The sequence below is a fragment of the Lynx canadensis genome, chromosome C1 (genome assembly GCF_007474595.2).
Source record: "Lynx canadensis isolate LIC74 chromosome C1, mLynCan4.pri.v2, whole genome shotgun sequence".
NCBI classification, from domain to species: Eukaryota; Metazoa; Chordata; class Mammalia; order Carnivora; family Felidae; genus Lynx; species Lynx canadensis.
Genome location: NC_044310.1, coordinates 78,600,915 through 78,617,123, shown reverse-complemented (window position 1 = coordinate 78,617,123; position 16,209 = coordinate 78,600,915). Strand labels below are relative to the sequence as shown.

General features: G+C 37.3%; 1 long non-coding RNA gene across 1 annotated transcript; it reads left to right on the top strand.

Moving 5' to 3' along the window:
- The first annotated feature begins 3,280 nt into the window (after nucleotides 1–3,280).
- On the top strand, nucleotides 3,281–15,765 carry LOC115521491. Its single transcript, XR_003971080.1, has 3 exons — nucleotides 3,281–3,593; nucleotides 10,318–10,320; nucleotides 15,756–15,765. It is a non-coding gene; the product is annotated as an uncharacterized LOC115521491 (long non-coding RNA).
- Nucleotides 15,766–16,209: the final 444 nt, after the last annotated feature.

Genomic DNA, 16,209 nt, shown 5'->3' with positions numbered 1-16,209 from the left:
CTGAGTCTGCAGTACTGAATAAAGAATATAAAGCATTCTTATGCATTCAATGCAACAGTTAAAGTAATACCCAAAATAAAAATTTACACTGCCATCAGTAGTTTTATTTTCACAGAAACAATAGTGTTAGGTGTTAAAATTAAAAATCCTTTTAAAGTTACTTACTTTAACCTATCTCCCTTTTGTAATGCACATTTGAGTACTAACATGACTGACTATACATTTTCCTTATTTACATAAACTTTTTAAAAGAATCTTATTAGATGGGTGAAATTACTCCAATTTATTAAGTTATTTTGGGAGGCCTGGGTGACTCAGTCAGTTAAGTGTCTGACTCTGGATTTTGGCTATTACGATTTCACAGTTCATGAGTTTGAGCCGTGCGTTGGACTCTGCACTGACAGCACCAAGCTTGCTTGGGATTCTCTCTCTCCTTCTCTCCCTGCCCCTGCTTTCTCCCTCAAAATAAACACATTTTTATTTAAATTATTAAGTTAGTTTGGTATATATCTATTATTAGCAAGTTTTTTGTAGGCAGAAAATTACTAAAGCTACTCTCCACATTGATTCTGCCATAATGCAGTTTTCAGATTCATTTGTTCATTCTACACTTGCTCCAATTACATTTGTGCTACTTTCTGGTTGCTATAAAGAGTTAAATAGCCAAGGAGCAATCCTTTTCTCATTTTAATTCTAAGGATAATAAAAAGAAACCAGTGAGCAAAACAATCACAGACCATTAAACTGATATACAGATGTTGGACATGCACCTCCATCACTTTCACAACTTTTTATATGTACTACTGGCTTTCTTCTTCCTGTCTGGAAGGAAGGAATGGATAGGGAGAGGGAGGGAGGAGGGAAGGATGGAAGAAAGAGACAGACAGAAAGACAAACAGCTCTATATTTAACCTGAAAGAACACTGAAAAATTGAAAGGGACACAGAAATAAGAGACAAGCATAAAACATGTTTCACTTTAGTGCACCTGGGTGGCTCGAGAGTCTAACTTTGGCACAGGTCACGATCTTACGGTTTGTGAGTTCAAGTCCCACACCTATGCTGACAGCTAAGAGCCTGAAGCCTTCTTCGGATTCTGTCTCCCTCTCTCTCTGCCCCTCCCCCCTCGTGCTCTCTTTCTCTGAAACTAAATAAACATTAAAAGCAACAACAAAAAACCCCATTTCAGGGGTGCCTGGGTGATTCAGTTGGTTAAGTGCCTGACTCTCAGTTTCAGCTCAGGTCATGATCTTGTGGTTTCATGAGTTTGAGCCCCGCTTCAGGCTCTGCACTGACAGTGCTGAGCCTGCTTGAGATTCTCTCTCTCCCTCTCTCTGCCCCTCCCCCACTCACACTGTCTCTGTGTCTCTCAAAATAAATACATACATACATACATACCAACTTCAGTTCTACCATAAAGACCCATGTTTACAAACTAAGAAAGTAAAGATAATTAGGTATGTAGGGTAACAAGATCTGCTCAATATTACTACTGTTGGAGACTCCCTATTTTTCTCCTACCCCTTTTCTCACTGACTCCTCAATTGTAGATGCAAAACATAATTTCAGTACTTTAATCAGTCCCAAGAACTGTAAAAAGTTCCTCTTGAAAAGACATCTTACAAGACTAAGAACTATTGAGTTCCCCACCTAAGCCCTGAGTACTAATTATGTAGATGGTAATTAGAACATTTCTAATTCCTTTACCAAAACTTTATTCTTTAAAAAAAATTAAGAATGAAATCAAGAAACAGAACACAGTAGCGGCACATGGGTGACTCAGTCAGTTAAGCATCCAAGTCTTAATTTCAGCTCAGGTCATGATCTCACGGTTCATGAGTTTGAGCCCCACATCAGCTCCACTTCAGCCCTTGTCCTCACTGACAGTGCAAAGCCTGCTTGGGATTCTCTCTCTGCCCCTCCCCACGCCCAAAATAAATAACTTAAAACACACACACACACACACACACCACACACACCACACACAGTAGTAACCTACCATAGAGTTGCACTTGAGATTCAAATTCAAAACCCAATCACTAAATATTTTAGAAAGGTATCCATCCTTTAGGGAAAGTAAATTTAGATCTCCTTTCTATGAGATATGAAACACAGGTCTTAGTGCAGGCCTATTAACTCAAAAAAAAAAAAAAAAGTGGGGCTTTAGTGTGCAGCTAAAATACTCAGATTTTAATATTCATATTTTTGTAAATCACTTTTCATGAGAGATACCTAAAAAATATCTTTAACAGATTCAAAGAGCGCACAGCAATTATAGGAATTATTACAATAATAAAATGGAAAACACTACAAGAAACCTACCTATAACCAAACCAAGGCATACCTGTATTCATTTTAATTTGCACCCAAATATAGCCTCATTTTCCTATCTAAACATAAAAACCATAAATGGTCATTTCAAGTCATTCTTATTAATGAGCATTTCTAATACTTTAAACCTGTTTAATATATGCTAATTTCCCCAAAGATATGGCAAATAGTATGTTCTCAATAAAATTAGCTCTCTACATTACTTTTTTTTTTTTAATGTTTATTTGTTTTTGAGAGAGAGAGCGTGAGCAGGGAAGGGGCAGAGAGAGAGAAAGGGAGAGATACAGAATGCAAAGCAGGCTCCAGGCTCCAGGCTGTCAGCACACAGCCCGATGTGGGCTCAAACTTCCAAACTGTGAGATCATGAGCTGAGCTGAAGTTTGACACTTAAACCGATTGAGCCACCCAGGCAGCGCTCTCTACATTACTTTTACTAATAAAATCAAGTGGCAGTTAAGTTGAAGCCCAAAATGTTACTCATATTAGTGGCTAAAAAATTTTTCTTCAAAGCTATTAGACAGACCCTAACAGTTTACAGATGTGCAATCACTGATGCATCTGTTCTTTAGCCTACCTCTACCTAACAAGAATAATTCCTTTTCTTCCCGAGTCTGCGACATAGAGTATAACATCTTGAGAAGTATAAAGAATACATCTCCTCAAAAGTGATTGCCTTATCTTAATAGACTGTACTCAACAGAAAACACTTAGAAAATAATAGGCGAAGAAAGAAAGAAAGAAAGAAAGAAAGAAAGAAAAGAAGAAAGAAAGAAAGAAAGAAAGAAAGAAAATTACAGGCTAAAGAAAATCAATTTTTCAGTGTAAATCACGTTCAAGAGAAATAGTAGCACCTGCCTGTTTGAATGTCCTTCCAGAGAACCAGGATTTAGAACTGTCCTTCAAATATTGATGAAGCAGCTCTGTTTCAATATGTTTATCTGAAATGCAGAGGAATATTTATGGTGATTTGTTTTTAAGTGAAAAACATGAAGTTAAATTTAAATTCAAAATTATTAAAAGTTTACTGTAAAAAAACAGTAAAAGATATATAAAGGTAATTGCCTTTTTGATAGTTCCAAGATAAAACAAGCCATCTGACCATCTAGCTAGGACATCCTGACCCTCTTCAAATTTACATGCTGGCTTTTTGACTTTATGTCCATCCTGTAAAGACAGCTTGGTCAAGGATGTTGGGGTCTTTTGGTTTCGACGTAAAGGAGACCGCTTGTGGACCAGTGAATTACCTGCCCCTGTAGAGTCTCTGTTTAGGAAATAAAAGACCATATACAAGATCAACTTACTTATAGAGCTTATTTACAGACCAATGATATGTTTTATATATTAATCAAACACTTTTATTAAAAACCTTGAGGGAAATTATAACAAGTACCTCAATCACAAATCTCTCCAGGAACCAAGAAGTTTAAAAGGAATGATAGCTGTGTTCAATATTCATTCAGTGCCTATCCTTAGTGAGGCAAGGATTCAGCAATCACTCCAAGACCACACATATTCAAGGTAGCTATTATCAAAATAATGGTTCTAAGTGAAGTGGGTAGACCATGGTCATGAGCAAAGGATGCCTTAAATCTCAACACTGGTTAAAATAAACTAAAAGAAGTTACACGGCACAATTTCATAAGCACTTGAAAAAGAATAAAAATGACTATGCCACGCGTAGTTAAAACACACTAACCAGTGACTTTGGGGCAGCTGGGTATATTAAACTCACTGGCGGAGTAGTCATGACCTCCTTACAGGGAACCACTACTGAATTATGTCTTGTTTACTGATGCAAATGTGTCACAGTCCCTCAAATATACAGACTATGAGTTTAAAAAAAAATGAGAACCACCAATTTCACAAAATCATACTCAAATGAGAGGTAACATCATTTACATTTTTTAAACAAAAGACCCCAAAATTATGTATTCCAAAATTACATTATAATTTATATATTAGCTATTTCATAAACAGCATATCCACAGTATAACCACTATCAACTTTTCTCAAAGGTAACAAAGCATATTTGTTTGGTTTCACTTTCTCAATTTAGAGGTTTTACTAGATGCATACGTACAATGTATAAAACTAGACAGGCAATAATTCAAAACTAGATAGTATAAAGTGAAGCAAAAATAAAACAAGTGGGGAAGAAAAAATATGTTTCAATACCCAGGAATTGGGACTACCTAATTTCAATACCTAAGAATATACAAATTCTAGGAAATTCTGTCATCAGCTATAATACGGATGAACCTTGAAGACATTATGCTAAACAAAATACGCTAAACAAAAAACAAATACTGTATAATCCCACTTATAAGATGTAACTAGTGGGGCACCTGAGTGGCTCAGTCGGTTAAGCGTCCGACTTCGTCTCAGGTCATGATCTTGCAGTTCGTGAGTTCGAGCCCCGCATCGGGCTCTGTGCTGACAGCTCAGAGCCTGGAGCCTGCTTTGGATTCTGTGTGTCCCTCTCTCTGCTCCTCCCCCACTCATGCTCGCTCTCGCTCTCTCTCTCAGGAATAAAGAAACTTAAAAAAAAAGATGTAAACAGAGTATCAAATTCATAGAGACAGAGAGTAAAATGGTGGTTGCCTGAGGCTAGGAGGTCAGCATATGGAGTCAGTGTTAAAAAGGGTACATACAGAGTTTCAGTTTGAAAAATATACTACATTTTTTCTTCAAGTTTTTATTTAAATTCCAATTATTTAAATACACAGTATAAGCTTAGTTTCAGGTATAGAATTTAGTAATTCATCACTTAACATGTAACACCTAGTGCTTCACAAGTTCCCTCCATGATACCTATTATTTAACACATCCCCTCCCAGCCACTTGCCCTCCAGTAATGAAAGACACACTACATTTTAAAGATATCCAAAGGAATAAGATCTCCCCAAATTTGCTGAAAACCATTAATATACATATCCAAGAAGCTCAACAAGCTCCAAGTAGGACACATGCAAAGATCTACACTGGGATTTAACAGTAAAAATGCTGAAAGACAGAAAGAAAAATAACTCATTGTGTACAAGGTAACCCCAATAATATTGACTTCTCATCAGAAACCATGAAGACCAGGGGCGCCTGGGTGGCTCAGTCAGTTGACCTCAACTCAGGTCATGATCTCGCAGTCCATAGGTTAGAGCCCAGCCATCAGGCTCTGTGCTGACAGCTCAGAACCTGGAGCCTGCTTCAGATTCTGTGTCTCCACCCGTCCCCGCCCCCCCCCCCCCCCCCCCCCCCCCCCCCCCCGCATACTCTCCCACTTGTGCTCTCTCTCTCAAAATAAATATTAAAAAAACATTTTAATATAAAAAAATAATGAAGGCCAGAAGGCAGTGAGATCCTATATTCAAAATGCTGAACGAAAAACTGTTAACCAAGAATTTTAATATACAACAAAACTGCCTTTCAAAAATGAAGGCAAAATAAAGATACTTCAGATAAACAAAAACTGAGAGAATTTGTTGCTAGCAGAGCCACCTTACAAGAAATAACTAAACACGTTCTTAAGGTTGAAAGCAACTCATGCACACCCAACTCTAAGGAACTCTAAGGACTGCAAGAATCTATCCTACATCAACTGATTGCCAAATCAAACACTTTAATTAAGCTAAGTCCTTACTAGACTGGTGGCTTCCATCCCACGAAATTTTAGGTTAACAAGCTAAATATCCTAATCACTGGCTTCAATCTGCTTCTCCCGCTGTCTAGGAAAAAAAAAAAAAAAGGCAGAAGCAGCCCCGGCAGAGTTTGAAGCTGCTTCCTTGAATTTGCAATTCAATGTGATATTTCACCACAGAGCTTGGCAAAAGGAGGGCTTAAACCTCTGTTCTTAGATTTGGACTCTAATGCTCTTTACTCAACCATTTTACCTATGCTCATAAACTGCTATTTTCCACTAACCATAAAGATATCAGCACTCTACCTCCTATTCAGTTCCAGAGCTGGCATAGTAGGAACCGCCCTTAGCCTTCTAATTTGAGCCAAACTCAGCCAACCCGGCACTCTACTAGGAGACAATCAAATCTATAATGTAATTGTCACTGCCCATGAATTTGTAGTAATCTTTTTTATGGTAATACCAATCATGATCAGAGGCTTTGGGAACTGATTAGTGCATTAATAACTGGGCACGGATACAGCATTCCCTCGAATAATAAGCTTCTGACTCTTCCCCCATCCTTCCTGCTCTTACTCGCATCAATAGTAGAGGCCGGCGCAGGGGACTGGTTGAACTGTATATCTCCTCTAGCTGGCAACCTAGCCCATGCAGGAGCATCCGTGGACCTAACCATTTTTCCTTGCATCTTGCAGGTGTTTTTTGAATTTTAGGTGCTATTAACTTCATTACTACAATCATTAACATAAAACCCCCTACCAGTATCTCAATACCACATATGTTTCTCTGATCTGTCCTAATTACTGCTGTCCTGTTACTCCTCTCACTACCAGTATAGCAGCTGGAATTACTATACTACTGACAGACCAAAACCTTAAATACTACTTTCTTCGATCCTGCTGGGGGAGGAGATCCCATCTTATATCAACACTTATTTCTGATTCTTTGGACACCCAGAAGTCTATATTCTAATTCTGCCAGGCTTGGAATAATTTGACATATTGTTACTTATCATTCAAGCAAAAGGAGCCCTTTGGCTATATCGGAATAATCTGAGCAATAACATCCACTGGTTTCCTAGGTTTCATTGTATGTATGAGCCATCATATGTTCACTGTGGAAAGAGACGTTAACACATGAGCATACTTTACATCAGCCACTGTAATTACAACAACCAAGAACACTTGTAAAGGTAATTAACCAATTATAAAGACACTATAAATGCATATTTCTTCTACCTCAGGTATATGAAACAATATGTGTGTATAACTGTATTGTTAGGTCTATAACATATAGAAAATGTAATATATTTGACAATAATAGCACAAAGGAAGTGGTGCAAACAAAACTTTATTAAAGAGAAGAAATGACACCAAGATGGTAACATCAACTCATAAGAACAAATGAAGAAAACCAAAAATGGTAAGAAAGTAAATGTAAATGAAGTATATAACTTCAAAGACATATATGCCATATACCCAAGTTAGCTACTGTTTCAAGTAAAAATGATGTTCTATGAAAAAGCTGCTAGTTCAGTGGGCAACTCAATGACATAAATACCCTATGTATACCTCCTATTTCATCACACATAGCATTAAAAATCTGAACTTAAAGGTAAAATTTAGTGGAAACAATTTTTACTGTTTCATCAAGAATGTCCTTTAGTGAAATATGGTTTCTCTGTGTGTGTGTTTACTGTTAGTTCTTAACAATGAATACTGCCTTGTTTCATACTAAGGAACACAGCAGTCTGACCAAAATTGTTTTCACACCATCTGTACAGATGTCAACACAGTGAGAAAGGTAATACTATCTAAGTATTATGAAAATTATTTTAACCTTGCAGACTCCTGCAAGGATCCACGGATCACATAGTGAGAACCATGTTCTAAATAAATAAATATTGCCATATATTATTGCCATTGACAACTGTGAGCAAAAGGCATTTTAGTGTCATGATTAAGGGGTTAAAACGTTGGTACGCCTGGATGGCTCGGTCGGCTAAGCCTCCAGCTCTAGGTTTCTGCTCAGGTCATGATCTCATGGTTCATGAGTTAAAGCCCAACATCGAGCTCCGCTCTGAAGAGCCTGCTTGGGATTCTCTCTCTCCCTTCTCTCTCTCTGCCCCTACCCTGCTTGCCACTGTCTCTTTCAAATAAACTGTAAAAAAGGGGGGAGGGGTTTAAAACGCTTAAACGTCTGACAAGACGAGGGCTAGAGAGAAGTAAAAATGGAGAATGAATCACTGCCATTAATTTTACCAACTGGAGTGCTCAATGCCAGGCTGAGAATCTTCTTTCTCCAAACACTAAAACAATTTAATGCCTTCAAATCATAATATGAAAATGACTCTATGAGCAGGCAACTTTCTGGAAAACTATAAATCCAGTGGTCACTTGAGGCATTTTGCTCTCCTTAAGTTAAAGAAACTAACCAAAGCCTGAGCGACATAATTAATTATAGATGAAAGATGACTTCAAAAGAATGCCAAGGTGGCTGATGAGACCTAGAATCTTAGAATTCTAGACTGGAAAATGTACAAAAATCAAAACCGCATACAGTCCCACATAGGTTTTGTGTGCTGTGCTATTGCTTCAACAATTCTTTTTCACAATGGTCTCTCATCTGGCTCTCTTCAAGTGTTGTAGGGAAAAGAGAACTAAAATTCCCCTTTATTCCTTGTGCTCCCTGCTCCCTTCCACCACTTCCTCCTACTTTGTTCCTCCCATTCACAGTCAAACCTCTGGAGGAAAGTTATACACTCTTAACTCTCTCTACTGTAGTCCTGCCCTCTTACTCTTCAGCCCACTGCAACACACATCACCATTCCCTCATCTAAACATTCCGCCAAAAACAGGGAATGTGTCTGTTTTATTACTCTTATTCACAGTTGTATCCTCAAGGCTCTGCAACGGGCATGATATATATAAGGCAGAGAGGTTATGTGGAATTTATAGTTTTAAGCTCAATTCAAGGAAAATCTATACTTAAAGAGTTACATTTCTAAAAATGTGTGCACAAATAATCTCAGTTTTGTTCTGAATAAACAAGAGAATCTAATTCACATACTATGGCAAATACACACCAATCTTTTTTTACTCATATAAACACGAAGAATATAAGTCATATATAAAACTGCATTAATAGGTATTTATAAAAAGTATTATCCTCTTTTTTAATCTTCAGCCCAAAGAAACTTTACAAAAAAATAAAGCAAGAAAGTAAAGCAAATGACCCATAATAGCACAACTGAAACATAACTAGGATAGACATTGTACATTTATCCTCCCAAAGGTTATTTCCCTCATTATTGTCACTGATTACATCCTTCCTCTCTAGAATGTGACCTTTATTAGAAGCCATTTTTCTAATTTTAGAATTTATTATTTCCTTTCTGATTATAAAGGTAAACATAAGATGGTAAAATAAATAATACAGAAGGAGTGAAAAGTGAAAATTCCCTATGCTACTTCCTCCCACAAAAGAACTGTTATTCTCTTAACTTTTCACACACACACACACACACACACACACACACACACCACATATATAGACATAATTCATGTAAATGTTTTAATAAAAAGTGGAATATTATGTAACTTCTATAACTTTTCTTACACAATAATGTATCATGGACAACACAATGTCCATCTGTGTAAGTATAAAACAAAAGTATGTAAGGGGTGCCTGGGTGGCTCAGTCAGTTAAACATCTGACTTCAGCTCAGGTCATGATCTCACAGTTCGTGAGTTCAAGCCCCGCGTCAAGCTCTGTGCTGACAGCTCAGAGCCTGGAGCCTGCTTTGGATTCTGTGTCTCCCTCTGTCTGCCCCTCCCCCACTTGCACTGTCTCTCAAATAAATAAACATTAAAAAAAAAAGTATGTAAGATAATTTTTTCTTCAAATGCTAAGCTACTTTCCAACTACTACCCAACTGAGGAACATTTAGTATGTTTCCAATGTTTTACTATTACAAGCAATATAAAGCTCATCCATTTACATTTTATTTTTTAAGTGTTTCCCATTACTACATGGGATAAACTCATAAAGAATAATTACTATATCAGGTTGCCTCAGTGGCTCAGTTGGTTAAGTGTCTGACTTCAGCTCAAGTCATGGTCTTGTAGTTTGTTGAGTTCAAGCCCCACGTTGGGCTGACTGCTGTCAGTGCGCAGCCTGCTTTGGATCCTCTATCGCCCCTCTCTCTGCTCACCCCCGCTCTCAAAAATAAACAAACATTTGGGGCGCCTGGGTGGCGCAGTCGGCTAAGCGTCCGACTTCAGCCAGGTCACGATCTCGTGGTCCGTGAGTTCGAGCCCCGCGTCAGGCTCTGGGCTGATGGCTCAGAGCCTGGAGCATGTTTCCGATTCTGTGTCTCCCTCTCTCTCTGCCCCTCCCCCGTTCATGCTCTGTCTCTCTCTGTCCCAAAAATAAATAAACGTTGAAAAAAAAAATTTTTTTAAAGGAAAAACAAAGAGAAGACTTGCCCTACCAGTACTGTGACATATTCCAGAGAAAAACTGTTCTGAACAGGTAAGGTCACATGGAAACATCATTACAACAGAATAGGCATCTCCAAAACAGTTTCACTTATGGGAAGTGGATGGATACATGACAAAATGACACCACAAATCAGTACAGAAAGAACATATTACGTAGTAAAGAGTATTGGGGAAAACTGATTCACCTAATGGAGAAGTTGCACTCCTAATTCACAATACACAAAAAGGTGAATTACAGATGGATTAAAGACATAAAATAAAATGTGGAAATTGAAATATAACTAGAAAACATAGAATATCATTATAATCTTGGAAGTAAAGCACACATACATGGAAATATCCTGCAAATATGTTGAGAACAGAAACAGAACAAAATTTATACCACAATGATCATTTATGCAAAGTGAAAACACAAATATATAATACCATGTATTTTACAAGGACACGTATTAAATACTTTCAAGTCAGTATGTTAAGACAATTGGTAAATGAGAGTGTATTTCTGAGGACTGGGGAAACTAGCCATATCCTGACCACAAACTTGGGATGATGTAGTATACTTTTTTCTATGTTACTAAGATCTGACCCAATACATCAGCTCTTCACAATACACAATACAGATGACAAAGTAGCAGAAATCAAGTCACATTTCAAGAATGGTCACAACCATGATCACTATTTGCTATATGTTTCTACTATTTGACAACACACACACATAGAGTATTTCTATCCATAATACTATTTAAAGAAGCATTTTTCCTTCACTGCTACAGATATCCATCCTGAGAGAGACTGCCTGAACAATGAAGTTTCCTCCCTTGAAACCAAATGGGAGACCAAGGGTCAAGCTGCTTCTTCTTTCTTGGTTTACTACTCCCACAATAAATAACACCCTAACTCAAGAACTTGGGAACTGGATGCATAATTCAAATAATGTGGCCTTTTTTCTTCCCCAATTTATTCCCCCAGCTAACAAGAAAACTATCTGAATATTACATGGAGACCAAGGACAGTTGATTTCATCTGTCTGCAATAATCTCTGAGGATTTATATGAAGCCACTATTAAAAAACATGGGTTAAGAACTTGATACAGTATAATTTCTCAATAAATGGTAGAAGAAATATCAACAAGTTCAACTCACTTTCAGGTTCATTATTTTTCCTTCAATAAATATTTAATAAGTATCTGTTCTAGGCCTGGTGAATAAGACGGTCAAGGTCCCTATGTTCAGGGCCCAAGATTTTGGTAGGAAAGATTCAGCTAGACCTTCCTTCTTAAGGCCCCTTTCCTGATTCCACCCAACCCACCAAGTTCAGGCTAGATGCTCTCTTGGGGTATGCAACAGTTCTCCCATATTATACTTCTCACACTGTGCTTCATTTGCCTACTTACTTATCTTCATCTATTCCCCACTCTCTAAACAGTTTACACTCTGAAAAGGAAAAAAAAACTGTCCCATTTTGCTTACTATTACTTTCCCAGAACTTTGCAAAGTGCCCAGAATGTATTAGGAACACAATAAATAATCAGTATATACCAGTAATAACTGGCAATTTAATTAAAGGCAATCTCTAAAGAATCAAACACCACTATTCCATCACGGGACTTGTCTCCCAGGAGGAACTTTCATCCCTCTACTGTGCTGCTGAATTTCTCTCCGCTTCTCTGATAACCCAATCAGCCACGATTGATCCACCACAACCATGTCTCTAGTAACCCTGCCACTACTCTTCAGCCCACACAGTTCCACTTGGCAGCAAAGGAAGTAAAGGAAGGAAAACCTAGTCCCACTTCACACTGCCACCCTCCATTGGAGGACTCCTCTCTCTCTGACTCACCCCAATCCACAAAGTCAAAAGAGTATGCAATTGCAGGAAATGACAGGCACTACTAAGAGAGAAAAAAAATAAAATACCTAATTCTACTGCTATCCTAATCTTTTATCTGTCACAGGTCCTGACCAATCTCATCTCTTAAAAAGCAAAAGCTGCTATCTATCCCAGACTCTTTCTCACAATTTCTTCCCTTCTCTGAGAAAAAAAGCACAACATGTGTGAGTGAATCACCTGTGAACGATATAATGTAACTACACAACAGTGCCACTTTTGGTGGCAAATTTTTCACAAAGATACAGTCAAATTCATGAGGCCACGCAGGGCCAAAGTAGGGCCCAGATACAAGCAGAAGTCAATCTACTGAAGCTTGGCTCTGCATTAAAGCTATGGGGTAAGAATTCTCTTTTATCTCTTGAGGAAGGTATAAGTAAAACGAAGCTTGGGGCTGGCTGAATTCTTTCCGTTTGAGGTTTCCTTGAAAGTAGAACATCAAAGGGGACCAGGGTCAGACCTAGAGAATAAAAATCATAAAGCAGGCAGCTTAATGGCTGGCTCTACTCTAATCCTTAGATTCATAAATTATAAAAAAAAAAATAATAACACTGCATACTTTTTAAAAATCATGTACATAGAAAGGTTTAAAACAAAACGCAACAGTTGCCCACCCATCCCTTTCCATATCCCAATCCTGTTCTGCAGAGGCAGATGCTTTCTTAACTCTTTCAGCTATTTCTTCTAGAAGATACCTCTATATTTCTAAATAATGTGTTATATTTCTTTTTAATTCATCTATTTCAGATCTGACTTTTTATAAAAAATTACAATTACCAACTTCCATCCTGTACAATCTTATTGCACTAATTTCTTAAAATCAATAATGTGTTTTAAGTAATTAAAAACTGTAAACATTAATCACTGCAAAGCTAAATGGCATACTCTCGTTAAACAACTTTTCTTACTCACTTTTTATTTTTCCTGGAATTGCTTATTAATGCATTCCTTTATCTCTTCTCTGTTTCAAATTGTCAAGAATTCTAAACCTTTCTTTTCTCCACAGGTAACTCTTGCTTCTAGAGCTCTCCATATTCCTGCACCACTCTACACTGATTACCCCCTAGGTCTTATCATCCTCCAAGTTTCTCTTCTTACTCTATTTTCTAGATTGTACATTCTTTTGCTGAAGCAATGGCTTGCAATTAAAAGATGTAAACATGTACATTTTCTGAGCCTTTAAGTATCTAAACCTATCTCAATCCTAAATTCACAACAGACTTGACAGTTTCCTGGATATGGAATTTGATGTTGAAAGTATTTTCCCTAAGAAGTTTGAGGACATTCCTATTAACTACATTTAGCACTCAGCACTGATCATGAAAAACCTGATACCACTCTGATTTTTACTCTGTAGGTACCCCAATCTGATACACTCTGATTTTTATTCCTTGGGTACCCCCTCATTTCGTTTTTAGGATCTTCCTTTATCCTTGATGTCTTCAAATTTCATAAGGATGTGTCTAGATGGAAGGTTTTCTTTCAGTCACACTTGTTCAGCTCTCAGTAAACCCCGTCCATTATCTATTTCTTTAGGAATCATTTCTCCTGTTTATTTTGGGCTTTACTTTTATGCACGAGACTTTCCTCAACTATTTAGTGATCCTTAGCTGTCCACTGATACTTAACATTTTAAGTTATAAAAATGTACACAGGAACTCTTTATATGTGATGCCAGATTTTATACAGTGCTGAACTTTGTCTTGGGGTGATTAGGTGGCAAGGCAACACTTAGGTTGAAAACTTCTAAATGCCAACATATAGAAGTCTTTCCTTGGGGACTTATCAATGTAACTATTTTCTCCACATTCTTTACCTGAAGAGCAAACAAGTGGATGTGGATGGGTAATGTTCCACCTGCTTAAGACACAAACACCTCACTCCTACTATCTGCAGATGTTATCCTCTCATCCCTCACCTTGCTGGATCCTTGGTCTGGGTTACTACTAGTGGCTCAAAATTAGCAGATGGACAACATTGAGAAGAAACACATAACAGTACAAGGTTATATTATGAAACCATTACAATGGGTAATAAATATTAGAAACACTGCAAGTAAGTTAAACTACAAGACTATGAACTGTCTGACTTGAATCCTAATTTCCACTTATAATGGCTTATATGCAAAAATGTAGCCTTATAAACAACTTATATAGTTTTGTCTCCCAACCTGATGTTAATACTTGAAAACTAGTATCTCAGCATAAATATATTTTTTAATTAACCGGAACATTTTAAACAACCAAAACAGTCTGTTGCCCAAACCACTTTAACAAGACTCCCATGAAAATTAAGGAAAATAAGACGATCTTATTTAAATTCTATGGCTTTGGTTACCCAACAAATATTTGTTGAATATCTGTTATCTACCAGGTACTATGCTGGGCGTTCAGAGAACCAGAAACAAGCTCCAGGCTCTGAGCTGTCAGCAGAGCCCAAGACGGGGCTTGAACCCACATACCATGAGATCATGACCTGATGCTCAACTGACTGAGCCACCCAGGCACCTAAAACAAACTCTTAACTACAAAGAACAAACTGAAGGTTGCCAGAGGTGAGGAGGGAAGGGATGGGTTAAATAGGTGATAAGGGATTGAGGAGAGCACTTCTGATGAGCATCAGGTGATGTATAAAATTGTTGAAACACTATAATGTACATCTGAAACTAACATAACACTATGTTAACTGAAATTAAAATAAAAACTTTAAAAAAAAAAAAGAATCTGTACTCTGTTGCTTTTGGGTGGAATGTCAGGCTTGGATACAATGTATGCTAAATCCATCTGGTCTAAAGTGTCATATAAGGCCAATTTTCCTTATTTTTTTCTGTCTGATCTAACCATTGATAAAAGTGGGGTATTAAAGTCCCCTACTATTACTACAATTTCTCTCTCTCTCTTTAGGTCATGAATATAACTAGGTGCTTCTATCTGAATGCATACAAATTTACAAATATTACAGCCTTTAGTTTTATTGACCCCTTTATCAATATGTAATGCTTGCTCTTCTGTGCCTCTTACTACATCATAGTCTCTTTTCAGACCACAACAGTATGAAACTAAAAATTAATTATAAGACGAAAACTGGAAAGTTCACAATTATATCAAGATTAAGCAACATGCTACTGAACAAACACACTAAAAAAGAAAAAAAAATACCTGGAGACAAATGAAAATGGAAATACAACATATCAAAACTTAGAGGAGATACAGCAAAAGCCGTTTTTTTTAATTTATTTTAATGTTTATTTATTTTTGAGAGAGAGAGAGAGAGTACGAACAGGGGAGGGGCAGAGAGAAAGGCAGACACAGAATCTGAAGCAGGCTCCAGGCTCTGAGCTGTCAGCACAGAGCCTGACGCAGGGCTCGAACTCATGAACCGCGAGATCATGACCTGAGCTGAAGTCGGACACTTAATTGACTGAGCCACCCAGGCTCCCCACAAAAGCAGTTTTAAGATATAAGTTCGAAGGTGATAAATGCCTACATCAAAAATCAAGAAAAATCTCAAATAACCACCTAGTGCTTTAAACCTCAGAAACCTAGGGGAAAAAAATCTAACAAAGTTCAAAATTTAAAAAAGGAAGAAAATGGATCAGAGTGGAAGTAAATGAAATAGAGGCTAAAAAGATAATAAAAAAACTCAATGAAACTAAGAGCTGGTTCTCTGAGAAGATAAACAAAATTGACAAATCTGACTAGACTCACCAAGAAAGAACTAAAATCACAAGTGGTGAAATAAGTCAGAGAAAGACAAAATACCATTATCATTTCACTTATATGTGGATCTAAAAACAAAATGAACAAATAAAAGGAGAAACAAACCCATAAATACAGAAAACTGATGGTTGCCAGAGGG